The 17745-nt window shown below is 34.9% G+C and overlaps 1 protein-coding gene across 1 annotated transcript in view; it reads right to left on the bottom strand.

The window, feature by feature from the left end:
- Positions 1-17745, bottom strand: part of nrxn2a (neurexin 2a) — a 401294-nt gene that overhangs the window by 266066 nt on the left and 117483 nt on the right. The gene's annotated exons all lie outside the window — the stretch shown is intronic.

The raw sequence follows: 17745 nt of genomic DNA, 5'->3' as shown, positions 1-17745 counted from the left end.
ATATACACGCACACACACACACACACACACACACACACACACACACACACAAAGAAGATAAATATAGATAAAGTAGAATTAAAATAGAATAGAAAGTGCTAGAGTTAGAGGGTCAAGTAAAGTAAAAGTGTTTTTAGTCGTTTCTTGAAGCAGTTTCTTTCTCACTGCATATATGTCCCACAACACCAGGAAGTTTTTTTGTGTGTTCTTGTAGCAATCCCCTCTCAGTCACACACCTGACAGCTCATTATGTAGCTCATTATGTGGGCCTTTGTCTTCTCAGGTGTGAATCACAGTATTATTCATGATCATTCACGCCTACTCGCATATACCTTTTCTACACAAAAAGTGCCTTAGAAAATTTAAATCAATATATTGTTTTCTGTGAATGAGTGAGTAAGATGATTTTCACATAATTTTGAAGCAAAAACTCTAGACTTCAAGATCCAGTTCTCAAAAGTCTTGCGATCAAATGTTCTGTATGTGTTTTATGGCCTTATTTCAGTGACTTTAAAATTGTAGTTTTTCACTAAACACGCATAACTGTTGTTTTCTCAAAAACACAATCACGTACATACATGCTGCTCACATATTATTGTAGCCCAGTTTGTGCTGATTACAGTGTTATTAAACTTTAGACATTCAAATGTTTGTAAGCAACTGAAAAAAGCACAAATGTCAGGGCATGTCAAAACTTTTCCAGGCCCCAAAACACCCTCCACCCCAGAGGGTTAAGGACTCAGCTGCTCGGATTGAGTCGGGCAGGTCATTCCACCAGGAGGGAACAGTTAATGAAAAAGTCCCTGAAAGTGATTTTGTGCCTCTTTGAGATGGCACAATAATATGCCGTTCACTTGCAGAATGCAAGCTTCTAGAGGGCACATAACTCTGAAGTAGTGAATTTAGGTAAATTGGTGCAGAGCCAGCGGTGGTTTTGTAGGCAAACATTAATGCCTTGAATTTAATGCGAGCAGCTACTGGTAGCCAGTGCATGAACCAACAATGAACAATACATTTATTACAGTATTTATTAATCTTTGTTAATGTTAGTTAATGAAAATACAGGTGTTCATAGTTAGTTCATGTTAGTTCACAGTGCATTAATTAATGCTAACAAGCACAACTTTTGATTTTAATAATAAATTAGTAAATGTTGAAGTTAACATTAACTAAGATTAATAAATGCTGTAGAACTATTGTTCATGCTTAGCTCATGTTAACTAAAGTAGTTAACTAATGTTAACTAATGAACCTTATTGTAAAGTGTTACCGAATTATGAAATTTCCATGGTATCAAACATTTTTATACCATAAAGACATTATTTAAAACTATACTGTGATATACCATTACCATTAAATAAAATTATTCACTCCTAGTACATAGTTAAGGCCACTTAATATAAAGTGGGACTGAATAGAACAGAATTGAATAGAATATAATTTTTTTTCATATTGCAACCTCAAAAATGCATGCAACACATTTAACACTCATAATTTGATGCATTTAACAGCATACTGTGACTTGATTTCATCAGGAAATTGGTTGGTAGGAGGTGAAATCAAGTTATAAATATTATTGTAAGGACATGGTATTAGTGGTCAACAATAGAAGTACTTGATTACAGAGAATGTGATTACATTTTGATGAACCATTATGAATATAAACATTGTTTAACATGCAGTGAAGAATCATGCTCAACACTAGGGACATTATGAAAGTTAATAGGGTCAAACTTGATTTCATGTTGTCTTTTAGTAGTCAAGTAAGACATTTATTTATTTGTTTGTTGATTGATCGATTGATTGACAGTAGTTTCTGCTATTTATGTTGGCTCATAAATAGCAGTCAATCAATTAGGATTTTTTTCTGGCTTTTATCTGCCCTGCCAAATTCTCTCAATTCATAAAAATGTATACCTTAAACCAGTTCGATATTTATACAAACAAGTACATGTACAGTACATGACCCAAAAGGGCGAGTGACAGTTTTGTCAACTAGCCTGAAACGCTTTCACACTGGCCCTGGGCCATCTGGCCATCTTTACTGTTGAGCCTAATAGTCCAAAAATGGTCTAAAAAGCAGGTTTAGCATTAATTTGACAAGTTACGTGTCTGCTAGTTCTGAATAATGGCTATTTACATTCACCATGGTCAGCATTTGAGTAAATGGGGAAAGTTCCGCTAAAAGCGCCGAATAAACACACTCCACTGTTAGAGCATTAATGACACTCTCCTTCAGGCCAAGCCAGAGGAAAACAGATCAAAACAACAGCCACTGGAATCACCCCTTTACACAGAGCCTGTAAAGCCAGCTTTAGTTATGTGCAGAAATGTGGTGTTGCTGATGAGATGTCTAAATCTTCATGTCCAGTCTCCGATCTCTAACTTCAAAAGAGATGAGAGAAATAAAAAGTGTTCACCCCAGACCTTCAGAGCTCGCTGACGGGATGCTCTCTGTGTAGGCTAGAGCAGAATAGCCTGATTTATTTACTTAAGACTCCTTTGTGTCTTTGATATGACAGGACTGGAGCAATCAGTTCTTTAGGCATCAAGACTTACTGTCATTACGCACTAATGTCCATGTCTCAGATATGAAAACACTAACACTAAATGAGAGGGGGTGTGAAATCAACAGCGACAGACTGGGAGAAGGAAAAGAAAGGCAATGAGGTTATGAGCTGGAGAGAAAGACAGAGAGGGAGGACATGACATGGATTGCGGGGACTTATGATCAAACTAGGAGTGGGAGGGAAAGAAATCCATTCACGGAGTCGTTCTCAAGCGATTCTGGCTCACAAAAAATTCCGAATCGGAATGATAAAAGTATTATTAATAATTCTGTTTATTGAAAAAGCATTTGAAGGACATAACATTACAGATACAGAGTGCAATTTAGTGTGCAATGCTGCAAAAAATGTAATTGAGGGCATTAGTGATTGAGGATGGAGTCAGGCTGAATCTGACAAACTATTTTTTATCTATTGGTTAACAAGCATTGGAATCATGAACAATAGCAATTTTGGTTGCAGTTCTGCATAATGATTTATAGTATGTTGTATAGTATTTTAACTCTTTCTCTGCCATTAACAAAAAAAACCTATGCCATAATTAAAAAAATTTTTTTTTTTTATTTCATACTAAGTACAGTTCAAATCCATTAACATTTTTATTGACATATCACATAAGACTTATTAATATAAAATTATAATTAAAGTTTATTTGGAGTGTTTATTGCACAATGCACATTTCTTAATATTATGCCTAAAATGTGTTTTAATATCACTGTTAATAAGGATTGTATGATCTCTGTATAATACAGGCTAAGCCTTCAAATACAAAATATTTAAAGTGTTCCTGAAGTATACTAGGGCTGTCGCGATTCGTCGATTCTATTCGATTTTTAAAAATCCTCGACTTCATTTTGCTCACGTCGATTAACCGGCTAAATACCGGAAGTGGTGCATTTCACGGACGAGAATCCATAAAACACATTACTAGACTGTTTTCCAAGGCTGCATGATATATTAAACCCGTTTAAAAATAATTAAGCATAATTAAGCATAACTGTGAATTCACAAATGCTACGATTTAATTAAATAATTATATGCGATGCAGTTATAGGCGTGTAGGTTACGTACGTGCGTCTCACAGCGGCTCCGTTCACAGTAAATGCTGTTCCACAGGAACTGTTATCATTTACATGTGTGTGGAGTGGCTCAAACGCCATCTCTGCATGTTGTTGTGAGTTTGGGTTTATTAAAACGTTCATCTGGGAACGCAACATGCGCCATTTCATCAGATTTGTAAGGTAAATTATTTATAAATCCACGCAAACAAAGGAGAATACATCATCTCGCGGTTTCAAAATAAAAGCTCAAACCCTCACTCCGAGTTGACACGTTTTGATGTCCACATATTCATTAAATTACAGTGGCTATAGCATTTCTGTCGTAAGGAAATGGCCAAATATTAAAGATTAAGTGGACATTTGAATTAAATGATGTTTGGTCAATATTAAACAAGTTTTAGATCGCACAGTAATGTGTAAAAACAATCGTCAGGCCGTTGGCGCCCCCTGCAGGCCTTTGTTGTAATGCGTACTGTACATTTTTGTTCAATAAAACCATATGATTTCTTGCTTTTGATACTTTATTTGAACTAATTATTATTGCCTCATTGCTATATGTATTTTTACAAAAATGTATTATTAATTATAATATTTTATTATTAGTAGACAAGAACACGTGGACATGTTGTAATTCTTACACTATAATACTGAACTTTGATTTCAGTGATATGGACTATGAGATGGACACTTGCTTCTTGCACTCTATGTTGCACTTTACTTTTGCTTTAAAAAAGGATTTCATAGAAATTTGGATTTCATTTGGAGTTTCACTACTGAAGTCCTCTGTTCATTTCTTTCATCATGCTGGAGATGTCTGTTTAAATCTGTTGTTTACACATTTCTGTGTTTAAATCTTTAAATACCGGAAGTGGTGCATTTCACGGACGAGAATCCATAAAACACATTACTAGACTGTTTTCCAAGGCTGCATGATATATTAAACCCGTTTAAAAATAATTAAAATTATTTATTGATTAATTACATAATCTTTTGATACTTTATTTGAACTAATTATTATTGCCTCATTGCTATATGTATTTTTACAAAAATGTATTATTAATTATAATATTTTATTATTAGTAGACAAGAACACGTGGACATGTTGTATGTAGAAGGTAAGTTCTTTGACAACAATGAGTTGTACAGTAAAGATAGCAGATGACTGACCCCACCTCCAAGGCCCAAGAGATCATCCAAACTAGCAGGAGTAGCCTCGTTAAGACAGGGTATGTACTTTCTTACGTAATCCCTAATCTGCAAATATCTAAAAAAGTTACTTGCATGCAAACCATATTGATCCTGTAGCTGTCTAAAGGAGGCAAAAGTGCCATCTATGAATAGGTTTCCAATAGTCTGAAGACCTAAGTCCCTCCATTTTGTAAAAGCAGCATCCATAGTAGAAGGGATAAATGAAGGGTTCCCGCTGATTGGTAAAAAAAAGACAATGGCTTTATTGCAAATTTAGATTTGATCTGCTTCCAAATACGAAAAGGTGTGCTTTACTTATTCTATGGGCTTTATAATCCCACAAAAAGTGTATAATAATGGAATCTAATTGTATAAAAAAAATCTTTGGTAAAAATATTGGGATGTTTTGAAAAAGATAAAGAATTTGTGGGAGAAAGATCATTTTAATAATATTAACCCTTCCTATTAAAGAAATAGGCAGGGATCTCCAGAACTGAATATTATTTTGCAGTTTAGTCAGTAAAGGGGGGAAATTAGCTTTAAATAATGACTGAAAATCTTTTGTGACATCAATTCCTAAATATGTAAGTTTATATTGCGTTATTTTAAATGGGAAGGTTTGGAGAGCGGAAATATCTCTGACCTTTATAGGCATTAATTCACTCTTAGACCAGTTGACCCTGTAACCTGAAAATGTACTGTAATGACGGACCGTTTCTACTATTATTGAAATAGTAGCCTGAGGTTTAGTGATACATAACAGGATATCATCAGCATATAATGATATTTTGCTTACTGTATTCTTTGTGCTATATCCATGTATGTTGGGGTTAGAGCGAATAGACTGTGCAAGGGGCTCAAGGGCCAGGGCAAAGAGTAGAGGGGATAGTGAACAACCCTGTCTAGAACCTCTATATAGACAGAAAGGAGGAGAAAGAATTCTATTAGTAAGAATCCTTGCACATGGCTTGTGATAGAGAATTCTTATCCACTTTTCAAAGTTATCGCCAATTTCAAATTTTCTTAGAGCTGCGAAAAGATAAGACCATTCTAACTGGTCAAAAGCTTTCTCTGCATCAAGAGAAACAATGACCAGATCATCTATGTGTGTGTTTTGAGAGTAAATTATATTGAAAAGACGTCTGAGATTTGAAAACGAGTGCCTATTAGGAATACACCCTGTCTGATCGGGATGAATAAGTTTGTCCATTACAGAACTAAGTCTAATAGATAACGCCTTAGCCAGGATTTTTTGGTCACATGGCAAAAGTGATATTGGCCTATAGCTACTTACTTCTACTGGATCCTTCCCTTTCTTAGGTAAGACTGTTATGATGGCTTCATTTAAAGTGGGAGGTAACCTGCCAACATTATATGCTTGAGTGTACATTTTGAATAGATGAGGTGACAGCAGATCGCCAAATTCTTTATAAAACTCACTGGAATAGCCGTCTGGGCCAGGGGCTTTCCCACATTTCATTGTCTTGATAGTATCTAATATTTCTGAAACCGAGAGCTCAGCATTGAGGGCATTACAATCTTCATGGACTAAGGTGGGAAGCTCACAACTGTCCAAGAAGTTTTTGACAACTAGATCATCATTTGAGGACCTAGAAGAGTATAATTCTTCGTAGAATTGTTTGAATCTCTCATTGATTTCATTATGTGATGTTAAAATGTCACCATTTTCTGACTTGACTTTACTTATGGTCAGATCACTTTCTATTTTTCTAATTTGTCTTGCCAGCAGCTTGTGGGGTTTGACACCAAATTCAAAACGTGGGTCAAGTCTCCATATCCTATCACATTGAGGCATGCTAGACACGTTAAAAGAAAATGAGAGAGGAGCATGATCTGAGATCACTATGTCATGATATACAACTTTACTAGTGAGTGGCATCAATTTAGCATCTACCAAGAAGTAATCTATTCGTGTATATACATTATGCACATTAGAATGAAAAGAGTATGCTCTGTCCCGTGGATTAAAAATTCTCCAAATATCAAACAGATTAGAGTTATTACAATATTCTTTCAGAAAAATACTGGAATTTGAAGGAGGAGCTCTGCGAGAAGATGAACGATTTAAATATGGATCCAAAACTAAATTTAGATCACCCACAACAAGTAAATTAGTATGCAAAATGTCAGGGATCTGAGCGAAAACATGTTTATAAAATGAGGGCGAGTCCGTATTAGGTCCATAAATATTTACCAATGTTATGGGTAGGGAGTACAGTTCTCCAACTATTATTAAGTACCTGCCCTCTTTATCCGCAATAATTGACTTATGAATAAACGGTGTGCCTTTTCTGAAGAGAATAGCCACTCCTCTTGACCTAACTGCGCATGTAGCATGGTACATTTGACCAATCCACCTACACCTTAGCTTAATATATTCATTTTTATTTAGGTGCGTTTCTTGAAGAAAAATTATATCACTTGATAGCGATTTTAAATGTGCCAGCACCTTACCCCTTTTGACTGGTTGATTCAGTCCTTTAACATTCCAAGTGACCACAGTAAATTGTCTCCCCTTCTCAGATTGCATTATGTTATTCTGCATAGCGCAGGTACATACCCAGCTACTGCATATACCATTGTGTGAAATAATTTGACAGACAATATGAAATTCCCGACATTACCCACCCCTTAACACACCCGATGTCTTGCCTATACCTAGAACCCTTCAGAGTAAGGCGCGACCCCGCTAAGGAAGTAACAAGAAAGAAAAAACAGGCAAAAAACAAAACAATAAACAGACATGAACAATCACTACTTCCCTTTCTAAAACTTCTAACAGTAGAAGCCTAAAACAGCCCCACAAATAACATGTATTCTGAAATCTGGAATTAACATTTTGAACACTTGAACTTATTAGAAATATGCTATTTAACATATTCTATTCGTTATATACAGTATATTATAATTGATGAAAAACTGGTGTGAACAGCCACCAGAATATTAAACAACCTAGAAGGTAATCTCTGCGAAGAAGCACATACCTTTGAATGAAGGCAAAAAAAGTCCTTAAACCTGACCATTAAACCATTGTCCTGTTATTTATTACCCAGAGCGCCATTGTTAGTATCAACCACTACCGTCAGCATCCTTCCGGCCAGTACCAAAGTGCAGCTTGGCGAACTCTTCGGCTTTTCTCGCATCAGTGAACACGGTCTCTGTGCCATTGAAAGTTACTCTCAACTTTGCTGGGAATAATGTTCCATACCGCACCCCTGGCTTGTCACGGAGTAATTCTCTTGCTCTATTGAAGGCTGCTCTGCGCTTTGCCACTTCAGGAGTAAAATCCGGAAATATACGGATCTTTTGGCCATTGTAGATTAGGTCCCGTCGTTCTGCAGCTTTCCTGAGGATAGTTGTCACGTCCCGAAAATAGTGGAGTCGCACTATGAGTGAACGCGGCGGGTTGGTATCATTCGGCCGCGTACGCAGCTCCCTGTGTGCACAATCTACAAGCGGGTATTCATCCATGGACAGCACCTCTTTCAGAAGCTCAGAAACAAATGTGTTCATCTCCTTGCCCCGCTCGGCCCCCTCTTTTAGACTGACAATCCGCACATTTTGTCTTCTAGATCGTCCCTCTAGATCCATACACTTATCTGTCAGCGCATTCACTTCTGAGCATAGGCGTTTCACCTCTGATTGAAGCTTGGATATAGCATCCGATGAATGTGTGGCCGATTCCTCTAGATCTGCGAGGGTAGAGCCATGTTGCGCTGTAGTAGCTTGCAGGGCCTGAGTAGCCGCCTGTGTTTCTGATTTAAGAGCGGAGATTTCCCCTCTTATAGTAGAAGCCATTTCTTCAATCCGAGTGTCGATCGTCTGGCATATTTCTACCTTGGTAGCTCGTAGATCGGAACGTAACGAGTTAATGGCCTCCAGAATAGTAGCATCTGTTGATCGTTGCGAAACCTCGTCCAGCGGCCCAGCGTCGTCAGGAGAGCTTGGTGGAATGATGCCTGCTTCGCACTGCTTTTTTCCTCTTGAGGTTTGTTGCTTCGAACTCGTTCATCTTATCACCAATAAGTATGTAACAAACTTAAACTAACTATAGTTTAAATGAAACTTTTTATGCAGATATAGTCCTTCAAAATGTCAATTTATCTTTTATTTTTGCGGGAGCTGTAGAGGAGTGCGACTTATCGACCCATGGCTCGCTAGCGCCCCCTGTTTACACATTTCTAAGAGTAACTTTAATACTTTAATTTTTTATAATAAAAACTTTTAATAATACAATTTTAATACTTGATTCTAGTGGACTCTAAACATTACATTTATTTAATCTGAAAACTCAAAATTTTTTTCCCCCCTTTGTAGTTGCACTCACAGCTGTAATGAACAGAAGCCCAGAACATGTGGATATATTGACATTAAGAACACGCTTACTTTCTCAGACTATTATTATTATTATATTTAAAAATAATAAAATTTATTTTCTTTTTATTTCATTTTTATTAGGGTTGTTTTAGGGATGCACCGATAGGATTTTTTGGGGCCAATACCGATTTTAACAAACACTTATTGGCCGATTCCGAGACCGATATTTGTCACTTCCTCTCTTATTTGAAATTTTGGCATCAAAATAGATAGTATTTTGATCATGTTTTAAATTAGCAAATTTCAAAAACACCTGCATTAAATTATACTAGCAGTTTTATTGCTGCATCATCAAATCATTTCTAACGAACATGGATTGGATCCATTTAACTTTCAGCAGGCCTACATAAATACAACAGAACAAAGATACATATTAAATAAACAGTGCTTTTTAGGTAGATTTAACAGTTTTCAGGTACAGAAATAAAGTAAACAAATGTAAAATAACACTTCACTGTATAAATTAAATACATATTGATCCTTCTTTATTGTAACAGACTTTATTATGATTAATCTTCTAATTTGTTTTTGTATACATTAAAATTTTTCTGTAAGTTTAAATATGTATGAGATCTCCTTTACTACGGTGGGACTCTTATTTTGACGGGTTTTCTAGTCTACATCGGACCTAACGTTATATGTGTTATGAAAGCACGCAGTTCTTCGGATTTAAAATTTGTCAGTTTATTAAGCACCCCCCGAAAAGGCATGAGATCTGTATATATTTGTTTACTGTTAGTTGTAATTCGCTGTATTTTGATGATAATGCAACTGAGAGAGAGAGTTTAATGTGCACTTCTCTTGCTGTGTTTTGTTTAGCTCTTATGGTGATTTATTTGGAGTAAAAAAGGACGCAATAAACTTAATAAAACATCAGTAAAGTTTTGGTCATCATTCAGATGAGGTCTGCTACACTTATGAAAGTTACATAAGTTATTTAGTCAAGAAGAGTGTGCAATCTTTTGTCTTTTGTTATTTGATTAGCATTAAAGTGCAGACAGCAGCGCTAGGATTATGCAACAGACATTATACAGCTCAGTGCCTTCACGCAGTTAATTAATAAACCATCGGTTTGTTATATCGGCCTTTTTCCTTATATAGCCGATATGCCGATGGTTGTAAATTGAGGAATAATTGGCCGATAAATATCGGCGGCCGATACATCGTTGCATCCCTAGTTTGTTTACATTTTTACTCTTAGTTTTACATTTCGTCAATGGCTTGTTTACATTTATACTTTTTTATGATACACTACTGAATGGCAAAGTTGCAAGTTTAATAAAATGTTCTTTAAAATTGTTTATTTTTTTTTTGGGGGGGGGGGGGTGAAATATTACTCTGCCATTCCTGGACATGTTTTGTGAGATTCTGTAATCTTTATTAATTGGGGGGGGGGGGGGGGGTAATTAATCGTTTAGATTAATCGATAAATTAGTCGAAAGATTAATCGAAATAAAAATAGTTGTTAGTGGCAGCCCTAAAGTATACTTGCAATTAGGGCTGAAACGATTCCTTGAATACCTCAAGTAACTCGAATACAAAAAATAATTTGTTTTTCGAGAATTTGTTTTTATTCAACAGTTCAATAAACAAGAAGGTAATATTATGACTTACGTTTTAGACATTACATTGCCTGTTTTTGCTTTATTTTGCCAACAAAAAAATTCCAAACACAGCCACAGCGCTGTTTTGCGTCTCTGTGCAACATGACGGCGTTTCGTTCCTGAATGAATCAACCGTTTAAATGATTCGGTTCAATCGCAATGACTCACTTCTTAACAGTGACTTGCTGCCACCTGCTGGCGGTTTTTATTTCACATTTAAAGTATATTTTCGTTTTTAAAATAATTTTAATATCAGTATTCAATGTTTTATGTTTAAAATAACAAAATATTATTTATGCATTTGTAACTGCAGGTTAAATGCATTCATGTTCCTTTGTGTGGGAAATTTATCCCATGCAGCTTCTGTGTTTCCTCTGCATTGCAAAGATGAATTTTGATACTGATATAATTTGTTTGGTAACAGCCCAAATGTCTTTTATTCTAATTGACTGATTAAATGTAAGAATTTGACTCAAAAGATGATGCACACTTTTAGAAAAAAAGGCTTTATAAAGGTAAAAATGCCCATAAAATGTAAAAATCAATTTAAATTTATTGGAACAGATTAATTTCTATCACTGCTGTGAACCGAAATACGTACCAATAAGTACATATCACTGCAGTTTCCAAAAAATTAACACTAGAGGCAGTAAAACTCCGACACCTTTTAAATTATTTTCACACGGAGTATGATTTACAGAGTTTCGATTAATAAAGCGTCATTTTCGCACAATTACTTGAAGAGTATTATGTTGTGACTTGAAAATTTGAAAACTGATGCTTTTAAGTGTTAGCACCGCACATATACAGCTTCATATCAATGGGTTTTCATAGACGATAGGTTTGTTCAGTAGCTCACAGAGTACGGAGACGTACCTGAGAGGCGAGGAGCTCTGGTTCGAATTCCGTATAACTACGGTTCAACAAAACAATTCAAATCTGCATATAAGGAAGTTAAAATGGCACGGTTGCATCAAAAAATGTGTTTTTATATCAGTTATGCATTTGTTAACACTATCGGGTAGGTTTAGGGTTGGGTTTGGTGTAGGGCATATTTCCAACACGATAGAGCATTCACTTTTAGCGAATTCTGAATCGGCGCAATAAGTACCTGAAGAAACGTAATAAAAACACAGCAATATGTACCTATATCACCGTAATAAAAACGTGCCAGGGTTGACGTATTGAACCCGTGTTTTAGCGCCACTCAGTGGACATTTCTCTTTGAAACTGCGGCTAAACGTGCAGTAAGGTACGTAAAAACGATGTTGCAGAAATGTACGCAGAGGTATGTATTTTTATGAGACTGGGTTGTTAAAAATTGTGTATGGTCTCTTGTTCTTGTTCCAAGTTACCTTCCTGTCCACTGATTTTTGCCTCCCACAAAAGCCACAAAGCCTTCCAAGAAGACAGTAAAGGCTTATGTCATGCCAGAGCTTTAGTTAGGCTGAAACTTGAAAGTTAAGTTGCACGACATAAATGCAATGTTTAGGTATTATTATTATTTTTATTACTATTATTTTGATTTATGCCTTAGTTTTAGTTTGAACTGTTTACCTTTTTTAAAGTAATGTGAAATTGATTTTTGAATTTTTATTTATTTAATTTTTTATTGATATATTTGTATTTGCATTTTGAATGTAATTTGGCAATTAAATGCATTAAATGGGTTTAGTTGTCACGGTTATTAATGTATGCAATTTCAGCAATAAAAATCTTAATTTTTCTAAAAAGAAAACAAATTAGTTGTTTATTTTAAGAGATCTATCTTATCTCTTGCATATTTAGTATTGCTCTTTAATAAAGAAAAATTACTTATCCGATTACTCGATGGAATAATCTGTAGAATACTCGATTACTAAAATAATCGATTTATAATCACAATTAAATATACTTCAGTATGTCTTTAAGTTGGACCTCAACTCTACACAATTAAAGTGCATTAAGCACAAAAGTAGTTCTTCCAATTTAGCAGACTTTAAGTACCACAAGTACAATTGCAGGGTATTTTTATTAAAGGGTTAGTTCACCCAAAAATGACAATTCTGTCATTAATTACTCACCCTTTTGTTGTTCCAAACCCGTACGACCTTCGTTCATCTTCGGAACACAATTTAAGATATTTTTGATGAAATATGAGGGCTTTCTGACCCTCCCATAGACAGCAAGGTAACTACCGAAGATGAACAAAGGTCTTATGGGTTTCGAACAACACGAGGGTGAGTAATTAATGACAGAATTTAAATTTTTGGGTGAACTAACCCTTTACGCACATAAATATGTACATGTATTTGTAGTATATGTCGCACAAAATAAATGTATTTCAAATACATTTTTGTATATTTTTTTCAAAGGGAAAGTTGCTCACAGACAAGTAAGCTAACATGATCACCAACATTCTGCCGCATATGAATCAAAACAGCCGTTACAGTGAAAAATATTGATGCTGTGCAAGATTTGGAGGTTTTGATGGATTCAGACTTCAACAGAAATGCAATTTTCTTTTGGTTCAAAATATTGTTTCTTTGATGGAACTTGCCCACATTCAAATGTTGATTTAAAAAAAGATGAATGAATGAAGCTAGTTGTTTTTTAAACAAAGGCTCTGTTCTTCCTTTTGATATATTTATTCACGGTTTATATATTCATACAACTAAATATTCTGGGGGACAAGATGAAAGATCTCTGAATATGATCAAAAATGAAGGTGGTGACTGGGAACTTAAAAATTATATTCTGGCAAGGAAGAGTAAGTACTGTAAGTCAGTAAGTAAATGAGTAAAGTAAATAAACATAAATAAATGTGAAAATTGTAGATTTTTGAAAGGTGTGTTTACATGTTAGTGTTTACATGTTTGCATAATTTCTAAACTATTACAGACATTATGTGTATCTTTACATACCTGTTCTCAAATAAACTAGTCAATACAGCTATGCCAACTACTTTTTAATTCTATTCTTTTTATTCACAAAGAAAATAAAAAAACAGCTCAGAGTCACTTGTTCAGGAGTTAAACTACACTAGCTGTGTTTCATGTTATTAAATCACTCAAATGAATTGACTCATAAGAGTAACGTTGAAAATTAGACTACACTGCTCGCATGTTTTTGTTTCACTCAAAAAAAAAAAATCAACTTGGAGTCAAACGACTTTATTTTATAACACCCAAAAACTATAGCTGTGAAACTTGAAGTCACAATTTAAATGTATTTTAGAATCATTACGGAAATCGGATTGTGACTCCCTCAAAATCTAATCGTGAGGTACGATTCCCATCAAACATTACAATCCAAACTCTTTTTCCCACAGAAAATGCATGTTCCTGAATAGCAGGTGGCGGTATTTGCAGAATTTGGATTGTGCCAAATTATTACAGGGTGTTGAACAGAATAAACCAAGTAAAAAGAAAATTGAAGCAATTGAAAACAATAACGATAAAGTCCCAGTAAATAAGCAGGTGGCCGATGGGAGAGAAGACACAGGCCACACTGTAAAGACCGACTGAATGCTGCACAGTAAGAAGTAATGGCAATCCAAATGTAATCTTGAGAGTGTTATTATTCCAGCAAACTGTGTCCTCTTACGAGGATGCAGCATCTGAGGCTCTCATCACGACCTCTCCCTCTGCCTGGCTGAGCTCAAAGTGCGGATCTGAAGCAGACATGTCCAATTAAAGATACACACGCGCTCCAACCTCACTGCTTCTGACGAGACAAACAGGGACAAATACGACACTAAACTCATTTTTAATGTCATCTGTGGCGGTGTGTTCATGTGTCGCTTTTTCTGACAGGTTGGTTTGTCTCCGCTGCTTGTGGAGAGTGAGAGAGAGAAATATCAACAGCTGATTAAGTCAAGGCCCTGCAGCAGCCGAAGCCATTTGCTTTGCAGATTAAACATGGCTATGAGAGAGAGAGAGAGAGAGAGAGAGGACGAGAGAGGAGCAAGGGAAAGCATATCTATTGGAGTTAACTGTGCTATTTCCCCCTGCGTGCTGATAGAAGAGGAGACTGACCATGACAGTAATGTGCGTCAAGGGACACCAGCATTCAAAGAGCACTAAATCAACAACAATAAAACTAGCACCAATGTTTTCAGTGGGGGCAACATAACACCTGACCAAAAAACAAATATATACATTTAAAAAAAGGAATATCTTAAAACAAATTACAAAATACTAAAACAAATGAATTTATCAACAAACAAACAAACACACATTTTCTTGTTTGTTTACCATGCAAGCAGAGATTGGAACAAGTATTATTCATTTTATTACCTAACACATGACTAAATAAATAAATAAATAAATATTTCCTTGTCTGTTTAGCAGGCAAGGGGACTATTACAAATTTTATTGCATAACATACAATAAATCCATACATACATACATACAGTACATACATACATGAATAAATAAATAAAAGTTTTCTTGTTTGTTTAGCCTGCAAGGGGACTGTTATTAATTTTATTACATAACATACACAAAATAAATAATCACACACAAACACTTTCTTGTTTGTTAAGCATGCAAGCAGTCTTTGGATCAATTACTATTAATTTTATTACATAACACATGCGAAAATAAATATAAATAAAAACAAAATGTAAAAATAAATAAACAACTAAAATAAACAAAGAAATTATAGCATGCAAGAGGATTATTATTAATTGTATTACATAACATACAACGGACAGACAGACAGAGAGACAGAGAGACAGACACAGACAGATAGATAGATAACAGTTTAACAGTTCTTTCTAATAGGGATAGAAGTCTGTCTAAAAATCAGGTTTAGACCTATTCAGATTTAGACCAGATCAGAACTATTGCTTTTATATTGTTAGTAACAGAAAGGCAAACATAATACTTTCTCGTTTACCATCAGCATTCAGCAAATATGCATTTATATAATTTAAACAAATCTTTGAATGACTAATAAACATTTAATTTCACAAACCTTGCAGACTTAGTTGGATCCAGCTGTGAGATCTGATAAAGTGTGCATTTGTATCCTGCATGATCGCGTGCTTACTTCCTTTTTATTTATATATATTTTTAAATATTTCTTTATTTGTGAAAAATACTGTAATAGGATTACAGAATCAAGTAGTTGTCATCTAAATAAGTATGTTTATTTTACACATTTATCATTTTCAAATTACTTAATTTCTTAAATATTAATTAGAATAAATAAAAATTATATATACAGTATTGGCTTTATATCAGCCATCGGCCACCCTGCTCTCTAAGAAATTGGCATAGGCATCGGCTGTCAAAAAGCCAATATCAGTCGACCACTACACACAGATACACAGACAGATAAATACATACATACATATACATAATAACAATGTAAACATATTTGTAAATAAATGCCTTTTTTGAAAGCTCTATTCAAAATCCACATGCCCCTTTTGCTTCAGACTGTAATATTTGAGGTTTAGCATGACATCTTGTTCTACAGTGTACCTAATGGCACTGCCTACACACACGCATGCAGCGCACATAATCTAGATTCATATTAAGGGCATGTATATGCACAAGCTCAACGTGGAATGCATGTGGACTTAATTGATTTGTGAGAGAAATAGAGCAGAAATAAATTAACAGAAGTTTCCCCAGAGGAAGATGACAACAGGCTCAAAGCAGAGTCTCACTGGTCTTTACTGAGCATGTCTTCTCCTCCCCAGCCCTATGGTGTCATTAAACCTCATCTTTAAAATATTAAAAGCACCCACAGGCCGCTTTGCTCTGCTGGATTTCACAGATAAAATCTGTCCTTAGAGGAAAAAGAGAGGAGTTTTCATACAAACAGTATGTCACCATAAGACGATTACCAGCCATCTGATCAAAGGGCTCCAACAACTGTTAAAAACTCATACTGTGTGAAATAAACATAATGAACACTAAAATGAAGGGAATTGATCTCACATTGATGTTTAAAATCACAGCAGACTTGAGCATTATTCAGAAATGAATTGAAAATGTCTTTTTAATTTCAACTCAATTTCTAAACTTGAACTGAATTTGAAACAAACATGATGTAAAACTATTATTCAAATGAGAATTTGAGTAGAATTAAAACAATTTTATATTAAAATGTAATTATTTCTCAGCACATTCATAGCACAAATTTGACCACAAAACATGTTACTGTATATGGCATATTTCATAGAACATCACATTTTCATCCAGACATAATAGAAATCTGATGTTAATTAGTATTTAAAGTCTTCTATTAAAATGTATACTCAATTCAAATTAACCTTCATTTCAAGGACATCTCAATTCCCAAAACGCTCACTACCCCAAACTCTTCAAACGACGTTCAACATCAAGATATAAATTACTAAGGATACTTATGTATATTTTTATTTACTACTATAATATTTTATATTATAGTTAACTAAAAGCAGCCTGATGCTGTTGTATGTCAAAATTAAAATTCGTATTGCTGGCTGTGTTTATTGTTTCAATAGTACTAAATTACACTTAAGTACAATATAAAAATGTCTAACAAGTAGACTATTTAAAATAGCTTGGATGCCTTTTCATGTCATTCCAAATGAAAATCATGTGTGCTGCGGCCAATTTGAAACAAATTCCAACTCATGATCTGAAATTAAGCCAATTCTTTAATTTTGAATTTTTACCAACTCTGCATCACAGATCAACCACAGGTACTGTATCTTTAAGGAATAGTTCGACCAAAAATAAAAATGTACCTACCCTCATTTCATCCAAGATTTTGATGAGTTTATTTTAATTGGAACAGATTTGGAGAAATTTAGCTTTACATCACATGCTCACCAACGGATCCTCTGCAGTGAATGGGTGCCGTCAGAATGAGAGACCAGACAGCTGATAAAAAACATCACAACAATCCTCAAGTAATCCACATGACTTCAAGCCCATCAATTAACAT

The sequence above is a fragment of the Sinocyclocheilus grahami genome, unplaced genomic scaffold, assembly GCF_001515645.1.
Source record: "Sinocyclocheilus grahami isolate Dianchi unplaced genomic scaffold, SAMN03320097.WGS_v1.1 scaffold738.1, whole genome shotgun sequence".
NCBI classification, from domain to species: domain Eukaryota; kingdom Metazoa; phylum Chordata; class Actinopteri; order Cypriniformes; family Cyprinidae; genus Sinocyclocheilus; species Sinocyclocheilus grahami.
The sequence above is the reverse complement of the archived record's forward strand: the minus strand, read 5'-3'. Positions and strand labels throughout refer to the sequence as shown.